The sequence below is a fragment of the Thermobia domestica genome, chromosome 2 (assembly GCF_964235325.1).
Source record: "Thermobia domestica chromosome 2, izTheDome1.hap1.1, whole genome shotgun sequence".
NCBI classification, from domain to species: domain Eukaryota; kingdom Metazoa; phylum Arthropoda; class Insecta; order Zygentoma; family Lepismatidae; genus Thermobia; species Thermobia domestica.
Window position 1 is genome coordinate 232,159,534 of NC_137455.1, and position 7,108 is coordinate 232,166,641.

A 7,108-nucleotide genomic window follows, 5' to 3' on the forward strand; every position below is an offset into this window, starting at 1 on the left:
GTGTACCTTGGGTCCACCACATCAATTTTGGAAATTCACCAATTTAAGCATTTGTTATCGTAGTACAGAACCTCAATATGTACCACTATAAATTTCGGTGGTCCATTTAATTAACTTTCATTGGTAAAAGATTACCAAAATTTCAAATTTCCGAGGTTATTGACCCCTTTCATGAGGTTTTATTAATTTATATTTTGCATATTACCCTATTTAAACATTTAATATATTATTATACTACCCTAATATGCATCACCACAAATTTGGGTAGTTAACTTTTTCTTTTATGGATAAGAAGATTCTAAAAATTAAAATTTCGGAGGTTATTGACCTATTTTATTCGTTTTGGATGAGGTCTTATTACCTTATGTGATTATGTGGTATTGTCCAGGGGTCCATTCTATTTCTTAAGATATAGGTACATCGATGCTTCCATTTTAAAATTTGGCATAGGTACATTGGCCCACCCTTAAATTTTGGAAATTGTCCAATTTAAATCTTGGATATCATAGTATAGGACTGTAATATGTATCACTAGATATAAACCTCGCAGATCCATCTCGTTCCCTTTTACGGTTAAAAAGAACAGTCAAAAATTTAAATTTTGGATGTTATTGGCCCAATTTATTTGCTTTGATAAAGTCTTATAACCTTATTTAAACATATGGACGTGTACAGAGGTCTATCTTCTTTCTTAAGATATAGGTACATTCAAAATTTAGGAAGAGTACATTGGCTTACCCCTTAAAATTTGGAAATTGTCCAATTTGGTACAATACTATAGGACCCTAATATATACCATTATAAATCTCATTTTCTTTTATGGTTAAAAATTGTCAAAAATTGTGAATGAACCCTTTGATAAGAATGGATGTATACAGGGGTCATTTTCCATATACCTTGATGTTTCCTTTTTAAATTTTGTTTGGTGTACATGGGACCATTCTTTAAATTTGGGAGTTACCAAATAATAAATTAGGTAATCGATCTCTAGAAACCTTTGTAAATCTTTGTGTTCATCTTACGGCCAAATGTTCAGATTTCGGAGGTAATTGACCAATTTTGTCTTCTTTGATACGGCTTTATTATTGAATGAGTATTGTTCATTACTTTTCCTAAGACACAGGTATATTTGTGCCTTAAATTTTGGGAGGGGTACATTTCTTATTGTCAAATTATTAATCGGTAATTGTTCTTAGAATTGGGTGGTATCTCATTCTTTGGGTAAATCATTGTCAAATATTAGTATGGTCACGTGATCAGTTATTCACCTATGATGGGACTATGGGTCCAGGACATTGGTACATTTAAACTTTGTAGGATAATTTGAGAATTGTCAAAATTACGTCATTGGTCTTGAATATTCCCGCCTATGGGACAAAATATAAACTTGAGCAATATATTTACCACGTGATTGACCTTGATGAGGTAGTGTACAGGGATTCATTTCCTTTTCAAAATTCGTGGGAGTTATCAAATAACACTGCTAGACGACAGTTGGTTCTGCTTATTCCCTTCTGGGTTATTGACCTTATTGACATATAATTATATTGTTAATCTTAAGACTTAGGTATATCAAGAGAGGTACGTAGGATCATTCTTTAAATTTGGGAATTGTGATAAACGAAATTTTAGTATGAGGCGCGAAATTTGAAACAATACTTTGAACTGAATCACTGGTCCTAGTTTAAGATCATTGGTAGTGGTTCATTTTACCTTGAGTTTTCAGAAATCTGATAGGTAACCTTATTCAATCTTATGACTCATAGTTTAAAGGCAATACATGCTACAACACTTTGAAATTTAGTCACAAGATGATGTAATCAGATCACTAGCAAAGTTATTGTTGGTGTAATTTGATTGATTGACTACTAACTTCCGTGCAATCTGATTGGTTTATGATTTTCAAATCTTTACTGCATTCAGTTTTAAGTTTTGTTTAACATTTAACGATTACTCTTAAGAAATCTGGAAACGTGAAATTTTGGTTTCAATAATTTGTTTGAAATTTTTAGTTTGAAAAATTTTGTTTCAATTTTTTTTGATTTTTTTTAAATTTCTCCTTGAATTTTTTTTTGAAAATTTTGAATTTTTTCAATTTGTTGATATTTTTCCAAAAATTTTCTTTACAATTTTGTTTGAAATTTTTGTTTGAAAATTTGTTTTTAGAAATTTTTATTTGTAATTTTTTGTTTGAAAAATTTTGGTGCGAAATTTCTTTAAGTTCGTGCACTTATTGCTAAAGAACCGGAACTGTTTAGAACAAAAATATCTGGCTAGAATGTTTATTATGATGCAATAGTGCACGTCAGAGCATCGGGGTTGTATTTGAAATGAAAAACACAAATCATGGAAATAACTTATTTTATTACACTGCACTGGTTAATCTCATACATCCATACCAGATAAAGGATCTGGATATTGTCGATACAATGTATTTTGTACTTCTTGCACTAGTTTCTCTTTAGCATATAATTTTAATTACAATTGAAGTCTTTTAAGGTCTATTGCAATGTCAATTGGTGGAAACTCAATGTCCATTTGATCACAAATAAACTGTTTATGAATATCGGTATGCACCCACCTACGATGTTGGCAACCATCACACCGTTTATACATATGTTGTACAATATGCATGACATTTTTCAAAATAGTACTTTTTTAGGAATATACTTGTTTTGTTGCACACTTTCACTGCATGTTTAACATACTGGAATACATTGATGAATTTGTTCCATTCCGTTTGCGTTTGATACATCATGTTGCGGGTTTCGTGCAGTGTACTCTCTTTACGTAACAGCACCATCTTTTTCTCGAAAGCTGTACGCAAAGACACTTCATGATTTGAGCCTAACGATTTGACTATGGTCAGATATAGCTCATCATGAAAATAATCATTCACTTGGTCGATTCGTGTACATAATATCTGCAATTCATCAAAGTTCAGTTGTAAACCAAATTGTTCTGCTTTGCTCAATCGAATAACAGGTTCAATGGTTGTAGCACAGATACCAATCATCACATGTTTTGTTTCAAATATATTTATCGGATAATAGCTTGCGAAGAGGAATTTTTTATCGTTAGAAGTATACATCTTTCCTCTTGAAACGCAGTTGCTCGAATGATTTCAAGGGCTGACACGGAATTTGCTGACGTTTGCATTGATCACTATTACTGCCGTCATTGGAAAGGAATGTGCTAACCTAACTTAATTCACAGATCCGGCTGTGAACTAAATTTAAATTTGTGACTTCGACTCAAGAATCCTTTGTAGGATAAAAACACAGATAGAGTTTTTAACAAACGTAATAGTTCTTGTCTTGATGCTTCCATGGGTAAATATCTTGCTGGTAAAATAATATTCTTAACATCTTCAAGCTTCACTACGATTCTTAATCAAAACTTTCTAGAGATCATTCGGCTAGCTAAGATTCTATACGGTGAATTCTATTGTAAATCAGTAATCTTGGTAAATGATTTCATCACATCATGTGAGTTCAGACACTACAGAAAAATAGCCATGATGACGTTGTCATGAATACTAACTCGAACTATGATGCGAAACAGATGACGTTGCATTACCATGTTCTGACGTCTACTATTGCATTATGATAAATAATGTTGCCAGATTTTTTTTGTACTAAACAGTTCCGGTTCTTTAACAATTGTATACAAACTTAAATTTCACACCGAAAATTTCAAACAAAAAGTTTCAAAGAAAACATTACAAATAAAAATTTCAAACAAGGAATTTTCAAACATTTTTAAACGAAAGAGTTTAACAAGAAATTTCAAACAAAAATTTTTCAAACAAAATTGTAAGAAAATGAAAAATTTAAAAAAAAAATTCAAACAAAATTCGGAAACGAGAAAACTTCAACAAAAAAATTTCAAAAAAATTAAAACAAATTTGACAAAAATTTCAAACAAAACTTTTCAGACAAAAATTGAAAAAAAATTCACTTAAAAATTTCACGTTTCTAGGTTAACCGTTAAACTTTAGCCAGTTTTTAACTATTCGAATAACAAATATACGGTTTTGATAATATTTATTAGTGAGTGCAAAATGTTGAACGAAAATATTAAACCAAGATTTTTAGAGTAATCGTTAAATGTTAAACAAAACCTAAAAGTGAATGCAGTAAAGATTTGAAAATCATCAACCAATTAGATTGGACAGTCCGCGGCACAAAATTTGTTACAAAAATTATAAGTCCAAATGAATAACAAACTCTTGCCCAGTTTTCTTATGCATTCCCGCAATACATGTATCAATCGATTTGTTGCTTCTAGTATTTATTCCAACTCCTCCCCATCCTCCACTTCTCCTTGTCTAAAGCAGTGTGTGTGACGTAGTACACTCTTTCCATTCAGCTGAAAAAGAAACAGGAATCAAGTTTACAACGTTATAGCTTTAAAACAGTCTTTTCCATTCGTTTGTTCTGAAATATTTTTAAGAGCCTAAATTAAAGGAAAGTCACACAATCTTCCCAGAGCTTCATAAATATCTTTACTTTCATTCTTTTCTTTCTTTAAAGAGTGCAAGCTAGTAAGATGCTCCCTAAGAAATCTATGGAAATTGCCAAGAGCTCTAAAATATCTACGGACAGAAACGAGCTTTATTCAATGATTCATTGAATTTCTTTTCACTAAGTGCAAGCAAATGTTTCAGGGGCGTCATTTGGGCAGGACAGGAGGGTGTAATTTCCCCTCTCTTGAGCTTCATAAATACGTATTTTTTGATCAAATGTATAGTAATACACTAATAAAAAGTGAAAATCTTATGTCGCCGGAGAATCTCTTCCTTCCCCACCCCCCGCGAATAAAGTCTAAAAGACACTGGTTTTAACAACAAACCTATAGAGCTACGATAGCACATTCCTAAAGAGCTTACATTTGGTTTCAAGAGTCGAAGGTTTGATCTCAAGCCATATGACTTCCTGGGTGACATTGAGAGAGAGAGAGAGAGAGGGATTCAAGTATGGAGACAGAGAGGGATGATTTGTATACACAGATTTAGAATTGGGGAAAAAATGATCGGACAGCATTCGTATTATGACGAAAATTCTGATTTTGTGAAAGATAAGAAGGGAAGATTTCGAACTGCGAGAATCACATTAGGCAGTTGTCGAATTAATGCGGAGAACTCTTTTTAGAGCATCAGATAATTACGAAAGGAGAGAAAGATCTTCAGAACTGAGGAATTAAGATTTTAAAAAATCTGGCTTCGGCGACGGGTTTCGAACCACGAACCTTGTGGTTTTCGAGCCATGACTTTATCCATTCTGCTACGGAGAATTCTATTACTGGTTCACATACGTTTTCCTTAGCTGCGTTGAAAGCTACCTTAAGGGGATATTCCAAAAGTTGACTCGGTGGATGTGCCGTTCAGATAGGACGTAAACCTCTTGTAACTTAGTTACAATGTGCAAAATGAACTTCCTCTTCTTCAGGACACTTTTTAAAGCTTTAAAATTTGTTACTATTGTTTTAATTAAGTTACATTTGATAGAACCATCTGATAAAGTAGTGCCAAGCCCTGTGTGTCATTGTCTGTTAGGTGAATGGTTAATGTAAGTTACTCCTACGTGGATGGTCCGAGCTTCCAATCAAGACCATTCTTATTGATTATTTGATTTGAGCTACGCTCATACTGTATAGTTTACAAGTTCAATTTTGAAGTAATGTAGTCACAGCTAGTTTAATTCGAAATAATTTTCCAATATTATATTTGTTACTAAATTTACATGGCACTCCTCACTGTTTGTAGCCCTGCATACATGCAAAATTGTTTTAAAAGTATATTTTACTTTCAAGTTTAATGTTTTTTTAATTGTCCTTCAACTTTATTTTATAATTATTTTCTATTTCTTAATTATAACATTATTTATATTTTATGTCTTACCTTTGAAGAGGAGCTTTTGACACTTCAGAGCAGCAGGGACATACACAGGATGCTGGCCTTTGCAATCAAGAGCTTTTGCCCCCACGAAATCACTACTTTTTTTTTTTTTTTTTTTGTAAATTATATCTAATTTTAGAGATGATGGTAGGAGGAGCGGATTCAGGGGAGTGCGTTCGGGCGATCACATCCCCCAGAATAGGGAACTTTTTATACTTTTTATTTTAAAAATAAAACATATCCTAAGTATTTGTCATCTTTGTATAATTAACTTAAATTAAAACCTAAAGTAGATAGGCCTTACTTTCTTAAGAAAGTTGATTCTGCAGAAGAGCTACTTCTCCTTTTCTAAATTTGTTTTTTTCTTTTTTTCTTTCTTTCTTTTTTTTTTTTGCAATCCGCTCTTACCTTGATTTGACTTCGAACGACCGCCCCTCCCAAACAATCATCCTGGATCCGCCCCTGCATGATAGTCATTTTAGTAAAATATGCTCTGAATCGCTGAAATAAATTCGTGTCAAGCTTTCGATCGCTGAAATAAATTTCTGTCTACAGCCCTGCAAAACAGTGACGATTTTAGGGAGTGATCAGTTAGTAATGCCTCCCTGGAGCAACGACACTTCCCCAGAAGTCGTATCTCCGATAATTCAGAATGTGATTTGTGCATTATCACTTTCCACTCTCAGTGTCTTGAAACGCACCAAAAAAGAACTGTTCTGAAGTATTTACTGGTTCGCCCTATGACCCCATTTCAATATGGCCAACCTTGGACATATACACATCTGAAATATCACCTTTTATGTCAGTGATCCCGAAAACTATCCATTCGACACAAATATAGGATGTTTTCGATTCTTTATTCCTGTCACCCTCCCATTGTCAACTCGAAGCCAACCAAGGCTTATTTTGGACTTACGCAGCATCCACGTTGTCACATTTCATCTTTGCATATGAATTTGACACTAATTTCGTTCGTATTTGACTAATTTTACATGTCACCTTCACCTCTTGGTAGGATTTTTTCAGTATCTCGCCCCCACAACTATGGAGAAATTTCAACCAACTAAGTATAATTATAAATTATCATCTAAAACACAACAGTACGGGTGATCTTTTTCGCAGAGGAACTCGTTAACTACTGTTTCAATATCAATGTATTGGCTTTTTTTGCTCTGCATGCTGGAGATTGCCAAAGAGCTAAACTTCCTT